We start from the raw sequence: 13,743 nt of genomic DNA, 5'->3' as shown, positions 1-13,743 counted from the left end.
AAAAATAAGAAGGAAAGAAATCTAATTTCCATTTAAAGTTGATATCAGTGGTAGTTGTACAATATTCTTTTGTCATACTTTCAGGTGATGGACCTGCAATGCTGCAGAGCTGTGGTAATTCAAAGGCAGCCAGGAGCAAGAGAAATATAAAACTCACATCTGCCAAAATAGATCTGAGCAGTGAGTTGGCCAGAGAAATGTGGCAGGAGAAATAGCAGGATGCAGTCTGAAGAAGTAATCAATTGCAATTAATGGTGCCTGCCTGCATAATAGGAAATGGAGAGGAAAAGAAGATTTTGTATTTTTTTTTTTCTGAGAAGAGTTGTGGGAGGATGAAGCTTAACAGTGACTATTCAATCCTTTTTTATTCTTATGAAGTCAGGAAAACTATTTTGCCATTTATATTTCGAAAGAAAAATCATGTCCTATTTGTATTTTCTCTAAGAAGAAAATATAGACTTGTCCCTCTATCCTACTACATAAGCTAATTATAGATTGTTTTAAAATTCAAAATCATGTTAATTCTGTTTTTTCTTTTTCTTTTTATTTCTGTGACAAGGATTTTGCCTCAGAGGGGTAGACAGAGCACTGGACTCAAAATAAATCATCCTGATTTTATCTTGGTTTTTGTGATTATAAATTGGGCATCAGGCACCAGACATAGAACACTGATTCCTTCAGCTTGGAAAAGTTTTACCCAAGAAGAGATGCTGAATTTATCTTAATATCAAAACTCCTTTTAGAAAATGAATCATTACCTCTGTGACAGAATCCAAAATATTGTCCTACTTTCTTTTACGTTTGCCCACACAAACTTTTACGGATCTTAAATTCAGTTCCCCCGCTCTAACCTCTGACTGCATTCCTCTGGGAGGAATAGGCCTAATTCCTATTCCTAGTCCCTAGGACATAGTCGATGGAGATTTAGGTCTAATCCTTTGAGGAATACAGACAATTATAGTTCCACATAAGGCTATGAGAGAGTTAAATATGCTAAAGTAAATAAAATGATACAAACCATAAAAGAAAAAAATGAAACAATTAGATTTTATCAAAATTCGACATTTTTCTCTATCAAAGACAATATTAAGAAAATGAGGCTGGGAGGAGGGGTTCCACAGGGGACACAAGTTGAGCCTGAGAAGGTAAACAGGAGCCAAGGTATACCAGGCATTGAATGCCAAGTCATGGCCCTGGGGGGCATCCATGCCAAGATGGCCAAATAGGAACAGCTCCAGCCTCCAGCTGCCAGTGTGAGCAACACAGAAGATGGGTGATTTCTGCATTTCCAACTGAGGTACCAGGTTCATCTTACTGGGGCATGTCAGACAGTGGGTGCAGGACAGTTGGTGCAGCCCAACGAGCAAGAGCTGAAGAAGGGTGAGGCACTGCCTCACACAGGAAGCACAAGGGGGAAGGGAATCCCCTTTCCTAGCCAAGGGAAACCGTGACACACAACACCTGGAAAACTGGGTCATTCCCACCCTAATACTGCACTTTACCAAGGGTCTCAGCAAACAGCACATCAGGAAGATTGTATCTCACACCAGGCTCAGAGGGACCCATCCCTCATTCCTAGCACAGCAGCCTGATATCTAACTGCAAGGTGGCAGGGAGGCCGGGGGTGGGACGCCTGCCACATTGCTGAGGCTTAAGTAAGTAAACAAAGTGACCTGGAAGCTCAAACTGGGTGGCGCCCACCACAGCTCAAGGAGGCCTGCCTGCCTCTGTAGACTCCACCTCTGGGAAAAGAGCAAAGCTAAAAAAAAGGCAGCAGAAACATCTGCACATTTAAATGTCCCTGACAGGTTTGAAGAGAGTAGTAGTTTTCCCAGCACGAAGTCTGAGATCTGAGAACGGACAGACTGTCTGCTCAAGTGGGTCCCTGCACCCCAAGTAGCCTAACTGGGAGACATTCCCCACTAGGGGCAGACTGACACCTCACACCTCACATGCCCGGGTACCCCTCTAAGATGGAGCTTCCAGAGGAACGATCAGGGAGCAACATTTGCTGTTCAGCAATACTCACTCCTCTGCAGCCTCCACTGCTGATACCCAGGCAAACAGGGTCTGGAGTGGACCTCCAGCAAACTCCAACAGACCTGCAGCTGAGGGTCCTGACTGTTAGAAGGAAAACTAACAAGCAGAAAGGACATCCACACCAAAATGCCATCTGTATGTCGCCATGATCAAAGACCAAAGGTAAATAAAACCACAAAGATGGGGAAAAAGCAGTACAGAGAAACTGGAAATTCTCAAAATCAGAGCACCTCTCCCCCTCCCAAGGAATGCAGCTCCTCACCAGCAACGGAACAAAGCTGGACAGAGAATGACTTTGATGAGTTGAGAGAACAAGACTTCAGACAATCAAATTTCCCTAGGCTAAAGGAGGAATTACAAACCCAGTGCAAAGAAAATAAAAACCTTGAAAAAAGATTTGAAGAACAGCTACCTAGAATAACCAAGGCAGAGAAGCCCTTTAACAACCTGATAGAGATGAAAACCATGGCACGAGAACTACATGACAAATGCACAAGCTTCAGTAACCAACTCGATCAACTGGAAGAAAGGGAATCAGTGATTGAAGATCAAATGAATGAAACGAAGCAAGAAGAGAAGTTTAGAGAAAAAAGAGTAAAAATAAATGAAAAAAGCCTCCAAGAAATATGGGATTATGTGAAAAGAACAAATCTATATCTGATTGGTGTACCTGAAAGTGATGGGGGGGAGAATGGAAAGTTGGAAAACACTCTACAGGATATTATCAAGGAGAAATTCCACAACCTCGCAAGGCAGGCCAATATTCAAATTCAGGAAATACAGAGTATGCCACAAAGAGACTCCTCAAGAAGAGCAACTCCAAGACACATAATTGTCAGATTCACCAAGAGTGAAATGAAGGAAAAAATGTTAAGGACAACCACAGAGAAAGGTCTGGTTACCCACAAAGGGAAGCCCATCAGACTAACAGCAGATCTCTCAGCAGAAACACTACAAGCCAGAAGAGAGTGGGGGTCAATATTCAACATTCTTAAAGAAAATAATTTTCAACCCAGAATTTCATATCCAGCCAAACTAAGTTTCGTAAGTGAAGGAGAAATAAAATCCTTTACAGACAGCAGATCCTTAGAGATTTTGTCACCACCAGGCCAACCCTACAAGAGCTCCTGAAGGAAGCACTAAACATGGAAAAGAACACCTGGTACCAGCCACTGCAAAAACTTGCCAAAATGTAAAGACCATCAATGCTAGGAAGAAATTGCATCAACTAATGAGCAAAATAACCAGCTATCGTCATAATGACAGGATCAAGTTCACACATAATAATATTAACCTTAAATGTAAATGGGCTAAATGCTCCAATTAAAAGACACAGACTGCCAAATTGAATAAAGAGTCAAAACCCATCAGTTTGCTGTATTCAGGAGACACATCTCACATGCAGAGATACACATAGGCTGAAAATAAAGGAATGGAGGAAGATCTACCAAGCAAATGGAAAACAAAAAATAGCAGGGGTTGCAATCCTAGTCTCCGATAAAACAGACTTTAAACCAACAAAGATCAAAAGAGACGAAGAAGACCATTACATAATGATAAAGTGATCAATTTAACAAGAAGAGCTAACTATGCTAAATATATATACACCCAATACAGGAACACCCAGATTCATAAAGCAAGTCCTTAGAGACTTACAAAGAGACTTAGACTCCCACACAATAATAATGGGAGACTATAACACCCCACTGTCAACATTAGACAGATCAACGAGACAGAAAGTTAACATGAATATCCAGGAATTTAAATCAACTCTGCACCAAGCAGACTCTCCACCCCAAATCAACAGAATATACATTCTTCTCAGCACCACATAGCACTTATTCCAAAATTGACCAGATAGTTGGAAGTAAAGCACTCCTCAGCAAATGTGAGAGAACAGAAATTATAACAAAACTGTCTCTCAGACCACAGTGCAATCAAACTAGAACTCAGGATTAAGAAACTCACTCAAAATCGCTCAACTACATGGAAACTGAACAATCTGCTCCTGAATGACTACTGGGTACATAACGAAATGAAGGCAGAAATAAAGATGTTCTTTGAAACCAATGAGAACAAAGATACAACATACCAGAATCTCTGGGACACATTTAAAGCAGTGTGTAGAGGGAAATGTATAGCACTAAATACCCACAAGAGAAAGCAAGAAAGATCTAAAATTGACATCCTAACATCACAATTAAAAGAACTAGAGAAGCAAGAGCAAACACATTCAAAAGCTAGAAGAAAGCAAGAAATAACAAAGATCAGAGCAGAACTGAAGGAGATAGAGACACAAAAAACCCTCCAAAAAATCAATGAATCTAGGAGCTGTTTTTTTGAAAACATCAACAAAATTGATAGACCACTAGCAAGACTAATAAGAAAAGAGAGCAAAATCAAATAGATGTAATAAAAAATGATAAAGGGGATATCACCACCAACCCCACAGAAATACAAACTACCATCAGAGAATACTATAAACACCTCTACGCAAATAGACTAGAAAACCTAGAAGAAATGGATAAATTCCTGGACACATACACTCTCCCAAGATTAAACTAGGAAGAATTTGAATCCCTGAATAGACCAATAACAGGCTCTGAAATTAATAGCCTACCAACCAAAAAATGTCCATGACCAGATGGATTCACAGCCTAATTCTACCAGAGGTACAAGGGGGAGCTGGTACCATTCCTTCAGAAACTATTCCAATCAATAGAAAAAGAGGGAATCCTCCCTAACTCATTTTATGAGGCCAACATCATCCTGATACCAAAGCCTGGCAGAGACACAACAAAAAAAGAGACTTTTAGACGAATATCCCTGATGAACATTGATGCAAAAATCCTCAATAAAATACTGGCAAACTGAATCCAGCAGCACATCAAAAAGCTTATCCACCATGATCAAGTGGGCTTCATCCCTGGGATGCAAGGCTGGTTCAACGCACGCAAATCAGTAAATGTAATCCAGCATATAAACAGAACCAAAGACAAGAACCACATGATTATCTCAATAGATGCAGAAGGGCCATTGACAAAATTCAACAGCCCTTCATGATAAAAACACTCAATAAATTCATTATTGATGGAATATATCTCAAAATAATAAAAGCTATTTATGACAAACCCACAGCCAATATCATACTGAATGGGCAAAAACTGGAAGCATTCCCCTTGAAAACTGGCACAAGACAGGGATGTCCTCTCTCACCACTCCTATTCAACATAGTGTTGGAAGTTCTGGCTAGGGCAATCAGACAGAAGACAGAAATAAAGGGTATTCAATTAGGAAAAGAGGAAGTCAGATTGTCCCTGTTTGCAGATGACATGATTGTATACTTAGAAAACCCCATCGTCTCAGCCCAAAATCTCCTTAAGCTGATAAGCAACTTCAGCAAAGTCTCAGGACACAAAATTAATGTTCAAAAATCACAAGCATTCTTATACACCAATAACAGGCAAACAGAGAGCCAAATCATGAGTGAACTCCCATTCACAATTGCTTCAAAGAGAATAAAATACCTAGGAATCCAACTTACAAGGGATATGAAGGACCTCTTCAAGGAGAACTAAAACCACTGCTCAATGACATAAAAGAGAACACAAACAAATGAAAGAACATTCCATGATCATGGATAGGAAGAATCAATATCATGAAAATGGCTATACTGCCCAAGGTAATTTATAGATTCAATACCATCCCCATTAAACTACCAATGACTTTCTTCACATAATTGGAAAAAACTACTTTAAAGTTCATTTGGAACCAAAAAACAGCCCGCATTGCCAAGACAGTCCTAAGCCAAAAGAACAAAGCTGGAGGTATCACGCTACCTGACTTCAAACTATACTACAAGGCTACAGTAACCAAAACAGCATGGTACTGGTACCAAAACAGAGATATAGACTAGTGGAACAGAACAGAGCCCTCAGAAATAATACCACACATCTACAACCATCCGATCTCTGACAAACCTGACAAATGCAAGAAATGGGGAAAGGATCCCCTATTTAATAAATGGTGCCAGGAAAACTGGCTAGCCATAAGTGGAAAGCTGAAACTGGATCTCTTCCTTATACCTTGTAGAAAAAATAATTCAAGGTGGATTAAAGACTTAAATGTTAGACCCAAAACCATAAAAACCCTAGCAGAAAACCTAGGCAATACCATTCAGGACATAGGCATGGACAAGGACTTCATCACAACCTACAGAATGGGAGAAAATTTTTGCAATATGCTCATCTGACAAAGGGCTAATATCTAGAACCTACAAAGAACTCAGACAAATTTACAAGAAAAAAACAAACAACCCCATCAAAAAGTGGACAAAGGATATGAACAGACACTTCTCAAAAGAAGACATTCATACAGCCAACAGACACATGAAAAAATGCTCATCATCACTCACCATCAGAGAAATGCAAATCAAAACCACAAGATACCAACTCACACCAGTTAGAATGGCAATCATTAAAAAGTCAGGAAACACCAGGTGCTGGAGAGGCTGTGGAGAAACAGGAACACTTTTTCACTGTTGGTGGGACTGTAAACTGCTACAGCCATTGTGGAAAAGAGTGTGGTGATTCCTCAAGGATCTACAACTAGAAATACCATTTGACCCAGCCATCCCATTACTGAGTATATACCCAAAGGATTATAAATCATGCTGCTATAAAGACACATGCATGTGTATGTTTATTGCCACATTATTCACAATAGCAAAGACTTGGATCCAACCCAAATGTCCATCAATGACAGACTAGATTAAGCAAATGTGGCACATATACACCATGAAATACTATGCAGCCATAAAAAAGGATGAGTTCATGTCCTTTGTAGGGATATGGTTGCAGCTGGAAACCATCATTCTCAGCAAACTATCGCAAGGACAGAAAACCAAACACCACATGTTCTCACTCATAGGTGGGAATTGAACAATGAGAACACTTGGACACAGGAAGGGTAACATCACACACTGGGGCCTGTTGTGGGGTAGGGACAGGTGGGGAGGGATAGCATTAGGAGATATACCTAATGTAAATGACTAGTTAATAGGTGCAGCACACCAACATGGCACATGTATACATGTGTAACAAACCTGCACATTGTGCACATGTACCCTAGAACTTAAAGTATAATAAAAAAGAAAAAATAATAATATAAATATTATCATTTGTTATAATTAATTGCTAGATATATTAAAGAGATACTATGTATAGAAAAACGATGTTACCACCATATATTGCTAATTGTAGTAGCAATAAAATATATTACTCACTAATGTGAACCATGAAAAAAAAAAGCAAATGAAAAGACAAGATACGGAATGGTAAAAATAATTGAAATACATGACCTAACAACACAGTTTTATTCGGAATATACAAAGTGCTCTTACAGATCAATGATAATAAAAATAATCTAGTAAATGTTGGCAAAAGATTCGAGTATACTTCACAAAAGACAATATATGCATTGCCAAAAATCACCTAAAAAGGTGTTCACCATCATTAGTCATCAAAGAATTGCATGTGAACATGATGTCTGGAACTTCAGTTTGCCCTAGTCATCTAGTTAACACCACAATGAGATACAACTTTACACTCACTAGAATGTCTCTAATACAGAGAGAAAATAAAAAGTGTTGATGAGGATGTGGAGCAACTGAAACTCTTATAAACTGCTTATGGGAATATAAAATATAGCAGCTCTGAAAAAAAGTTATCAGTTTCTTAAAAAGTTAAATATAATCCTACTATAAGTCTCAGCCATTCCACTTCTAGGTACCTATCCCAAGAAAAATAAAAGCACAAAAGGACATGCACATGAAGGTTCACTGAAGCTTTATTCAGAATAGCCAAATACTGGAAACACCTCAAATGTTCATCAGTAGGTGAATGATGGCTAGACAAAATGTGCCATACCCATAAGATAAAATACTACTCATGTATAAAAACAGAGAAATCTATCGATACACATAATGAAATGGGTGAACTCAAAATCATTATTCTGAGTGATAAAAAATCATGTACAAAAGAGCACATAGTGTATTATTCCATTTACATAAAATTATTAAATATGCAAACTAATTACAGTGACAAAAAGCAGATTGATGGTTGCCTGAGCAGAAGAATGCAGGATGGAGTGGACTGCAAAGGTGTGTATGAGGATCCTTTGGGGGTGATGGAAATGTTGTGTTTTGATCAAGGTAGTGGTTTCACAGGTGGGTATATCTGTCAAGACCCACTGAATCGTACACTATAGATGTATGCAAAACATTTGAAGTGAATTATACTTCAGCCAAGTTGACTTAAAATAAAACAAGTAAAGTGCTGAGCTCTGAGCTTAGCTCCAAGTGAAATATCAAAGGAATATTATCCTTATTGTTTCTGCTGTAGTAATTAATTATTATTGCTACACCATTGACATCTGACTCAGCCCCATTCACATTTGTAGCTTGTTTCCATTCTGATTTGTGCTCAATGGATAAGACAGTATTAGGCCAAAGCTAGCCCTTCCTGAATTACTTAATAAAACCCTTTTTTCCTAAAAGGGTAAGTGGGAGGATCAAATGATGACATCTTATATGTGGAGGTAAACTATCAATACTCAGTTTGGTAGTTTTATTATTATTTGTTTACTCAGTTGATAGCCCCTGAGAAAGCCAGCACTGTTTCTGATAAAGGAAAAATAAGTAGACCAAACCCCCACAAATTTCAAGCTTTCTCTCTGCCCTTCTCATAGTTCCATCTACCAGTTGCAACTTGGAATTAGCAGATCTGATGGACATTGAGTGGGCTTGGATTCGAAGCTTGGTTCTGCCACTCGTCAGTTGTGTGAATTTCAAGGTACTTAACATCTTTTAGACTCAGTTTGTCATCTATACAATGGGCAGAATAGGAATGCCTGAAACAGTGGTTGTGAGACTTTTGAAATATACATACATATTGCATAACACCTTTGATCGAGTAAATTCACAGCAGATGGTAGTTGTTCCTATACTTTCCCCCATGGTTAAGGTATTATGTGTATTTGTTTAGCCACAGTGAGAAGTCAACCCTGGAGCTATGAATCCATTTACAGTGTGTGACATAACGCTAAGGTCTTCTTTTTGCATCTGTACTTTCTCACTTTGTGCTTGAGACATTGTGTGCCAAAGGTCAGAGTGGAACAGGGTCATACTCTATATTCACCATTCACTCCTCTTACTGCAGGTAATTTCCTCTGTCCATGTGCTTTTAATGATGTGACTATCAGTCCTGGTGGCCAATTATATGGCCTAATCATGGCACCGAATCACGCTCAATTCATCTCTCTCAACAGCTCCAGATGGCATCTGAACACTCATAGGTAATAAACAGGGAGAGATTATTAAAAATAAAAAAAAGACTTCACTAATCAACTTGGATAATTACCTCAAAAATAATAATAATAATTCTGAATCCTCTCCATAACCCATATGGAAAACTCTAAGATTATGAAGAAAAGAGATGCTAATTAGCTATTTTCACTTTACCTAAAAAGAACAGGACCAAAGGCATTCAATCAGGAAACTAAAATCACATCTTCAAAAGCATGTTTGATTAAGGAGAAAGTGAGACAAGCATTCAAGGGCTTGCTGCAAAGAAGCAAGAACTCAAGCAAATGTTAAGGTAGAAAATGGGCCAAGGCAAATGATTTTAAATCATCCTAAATTTAGAGAAATATAGGGAGAAGCTCTTTGCTTCCTGTAAGTGAAGATCTCAAAGCATCAATTGTGTTATGCCATAGCATACAGATATGGATTTAAGTCAAAGACTATAGTGAAGGTGTTATGTTGTTTTTAATAAGAAGAATCCAACTTCCCTTTGGTATTGCTTAATCTGCAGAAATGGCAATACTTTTAGTGTTCAGTCTTTCAATGAGTGATGATGACAATAAAGTGCCTGTCACCCCAGGAAAGCTAAAATGAACCATTATGGATCCCTCTACAGGTAGAACCTCGGGTATCGATGGACATCCTGCAGAGTTTTACGTACACTTACCAGAAAATGCTCTTGTGTTAAATGTAGACATGCTTAATGAGGCAAAAGATAATGAATTCCTTTTAGGTGCAGAAAAGCTGCTAAAGGAAATGAAATTGGGCTGGAAAGTTGGGATTTATCGGGCTTTTGTCCTTCCCAAATCAGAACTATATCATCCTTTTGAAAATATTAGCAATGTAGCTGAGAAAAATGAGACAAAGTAATTACTGCATTATTTAATAAACTTGCTCTATGTAGAGAAAATTCTCCTGTGAAACCTGTAGAACTTTACACATGAATCTATCACAGATTCTGTAATCCTGGGACCTCAAAAGTACAATGGCTGTATTATGAGGCCTTGTCTTGCCTGCAGGATGAAATGATGGTTTTATGGTATTTTATGTATCATAAATCCTAAAACTACTTTTAAAAAATAATTGTATAGGGAAATCTGTCATTTCCATCTCTCTGTTGTCTATTCCCCTTTACTCTAGTAATAAAATCTGGATTTTCCAAGATACTCCTACTATGTACTTCTTAGTCTATATAATTTCTAAGACAAGGGATGCAAATTCTACCTTCACAGGCTCTGTGGCAGCAAGTAAGAATATTGTGTCCGTAGACCACAATACAGCCATGACATGGTTAGAACATGCTAAAATTGAAGCAAACACAGACCAAAGCAGATCCAGAAGATAGGGATAGAAGTTCCAGTGTTATAATTTGAGGGCCTGGACCCAATCAGACCTGAAGCCAGAACACTCCTGGATTCTCCCATTGTCAAAACCAATGAATGTCCTTATTTTTTTTTAATTTATATTTTTGGCTTAAGCCAGATTGAGTTGATTTCTATCACTTGAAACCAAAAGAGTCCTGGCTAACAGAGGAATGCAATTATTCTTCTTTAAAGTTGGATTGACCAGCATCTAGTAAAAAATGTTTAGTTTTCTTCACTTAGAAACTTACTTGAAGATATACCCTGGTTTTTGGGTCAGTGTCACTGCGCATCAGAGAAGGGTGATATTAATGAGCTAGTGATGATTAAGAACTAGAGATTTCAGGGAACTTAATTCTTTTATAGCCTGAGAAGAGCTGTAGGAAATACATTAGACCCAGAAGGAAGATAACTTGGAAAACTTTTATTGCTAATAAAAGCCTGCCTAATTAAATCGGCACAACTGGAAAAAAAAAAAAAAAAAAAACTCTTCACTGGCAGGAATAAAAACTTCATGGAGAAAAAAAATAAAAAGATGACTTTTTTTTTTTTTAATGGTACTTTTATGTTCCTCCCCTCCCCTCTTGCCACTGCCCACAGTACTTACAGGAAGGCAGTAATTTACTGAGATCTAAAAATGTGCAGTATGTTTGATTAAAGGTCATGCAAACATTAAAATATTTCACCAAAAATCTCTCTGAGACAAAGAAATAGAGATGACCTGCTCTTCTCAGAACCACTCAAGTATACTTATAAGTTTATTAATGGCTGGTGATTCAAATTTTCCCTTAAGAATGTATGGGAAATATATAGCAAGGTGACAAAAGCTGAGAAGTATTATTTTTGACATCCATCATTGCTTTATGGGCTGTCAAAAGAAGTCCTTGCAGCAAAAGCAAAACAACAGCACACCTCCCACTTTCAGCATCAGACAGAATGGGAAACAATCACGGTTCCCTAGCCTGTCTGGAGCTAGTACCTGCCTAACTCTCCATTTCCACTAGCCCAGGCTCTCAGGCATTTAACTCTCGCCATATTGAATTGCATGGAGCTCCTCAAAGTTATCTTGCCACTTCTTAGCTCCAGATTTCTCCATTTTTCCAGAAAAACCCCTTCCTATGCCTCCTGAAGCCCCACCAAACACACTCTTTCTTTACTTAGCTAACCTCTATATATACTTTTTTTCCACTGGGAAGCCTTTCTTGACTCTCCTGATTAGACTGGGGGCCACTCATTAGCTCTAGAAGCTTTTTCAATTCCGATTCCACGTTCCCCAATGGCACTCATCACAATGCCATGTAACTAATACTATATTGTCTATCACCCAGTGCTAAACTACAAATTTCCTGGAGGTAAACATGTCTGTCTCTTTCATTATAGTAGCCTCTGTCCCTAGAACACAATAGATGCTCAGTTCATGTATCTTACATATTCATTGTATGTCTGGATGCTTAACTCACTTCTAAGGTCCTTCAATGCAGTGGAATAATCCTTGGCCTCAGACCAAACCTGATCCAAGTCCTAATTCAGCAACTTAAAAGCTTGAGGACTTTCCCCAAGCTTTCTGATCTTACTTCCTTATCTTTAAATGGGGCATATATTCTTACATCAGAGTGCTGTGATTAAGATTAAGTTAAACACATCTAAAACTTCTGGCATTAGCAAATTTCAACAAACATCTGTCCTTTTTCCTTTCTGTCATCTTCTTTGTTCTCCCACCCTTAATGAGTTCCTGCCTCCTCCACCTCCCTACCTTCTCCATTATGGCTCTCCCACACCACCATTCTCCTTGTGTCTTTTTCTGTATCTAATGCCTTTATCTGTATCCTTGTGCCTTTATCTGTATCTTCATTTTGTGGCAAGCTATAAGGATCATGCACTTCGGCATTTCACGTTTGGAGAACAGTAGTTCTCCAAAGTCCTTTAGAAGACTTTGCCAATCAGGGAGAAACTTTCCACTGTTCTAAACAAAATAAGAAAGAAAAGGTGAGTTTTTTCAGAAAGCTTGTTTTTTACATTTAAAATACATGAATTACATCACAAAACCCTGTCTCTATTAAAAATGCAAAAATTAGCTGAGCATAGTGGCACATGCCTGTAATTCCGGCTACTTGGGTGACTGAGGCACAAGAATTGCTTGAATCCCCAAGGCGAAGGTTACAGAGAGCTAACATCTCACCACTACACTCCAGCCTGGGTGATAGAACAAGACCCTGTCTCAAAAAATAAAATAAAATAAAATAAATGAATTATTTCTAAAAGAAATAAATGAAGTGATTAATGTTCATTGTCCCTAAAAGAAAGAAATGAACAGACTATTCCTCATTATGAGTTTAGGTCTCCCCCTACATTTTGGTATTAAATCTCCTTTTGTTCACTAAATGATAGTAGATTATATATATATTAATATTTTTACTTGCAAAATTCAAAAGTGATAACCCAATGTAAGGATGCAATATTTTTAGTTTTGCTATGTGAAATTTAAATTCTGAGGAACACTATCACAGATTCCCCAATACATGGTATGGATTGGCAAAACTGGGGTTATGTAGTTGTAAGAACCAAAACTCAAGTTCCAAAGAAATTTGCTGATGTGTTAGTCTCCAAAGACACCTGAAAGAACCACACTGCCAACTACTCATGTTCCTGTGAAGTTATCTCTCCTTTAACCTGAACTCATTCTGTGACTCACTAGTAACTAATGCAATTCAAAAAATAAATGCTATTTGACTGCTGAGGCATACTTACAAGAGATTTTGCACCTTGGACTCTTGGTATACCTGCTTGAATGAAAGTCAACCACTGTGTAAGAAGCTGGACTATTCTGTGAATTGATGCGCTGTGGGGAAGGCAAACTCATCATGTGAGGGGGCATATGGAGCAGAAGAGATGGCCAGACAGCCCCAGCTATTCCAGCCAACCCTGCCAAGATGCCAGTTATGTGAATTAAAAAAAAAAAAAAACATCTTATATATTCTAGAC

The sequence above is a fragment of the Piliocolobus tephrosceles genome, chromosome 4, assembly GCF_002776525.5.
Source record: "Piliocolobus tephrosceles isolate RC106 chromosome 4, ASM277652v3, whole genome shotgun sequence".
In the NCBI taxonomy this organism is placed as follows: Eukaryota; Metazoa; Chordata; class Mammalia; order Primates; family Cercopithecidae; genus Piliocolobus; species Piliocolobus tephrosceles.
This window is presented reverse-complemented; position numbering follows the sequence as displayed.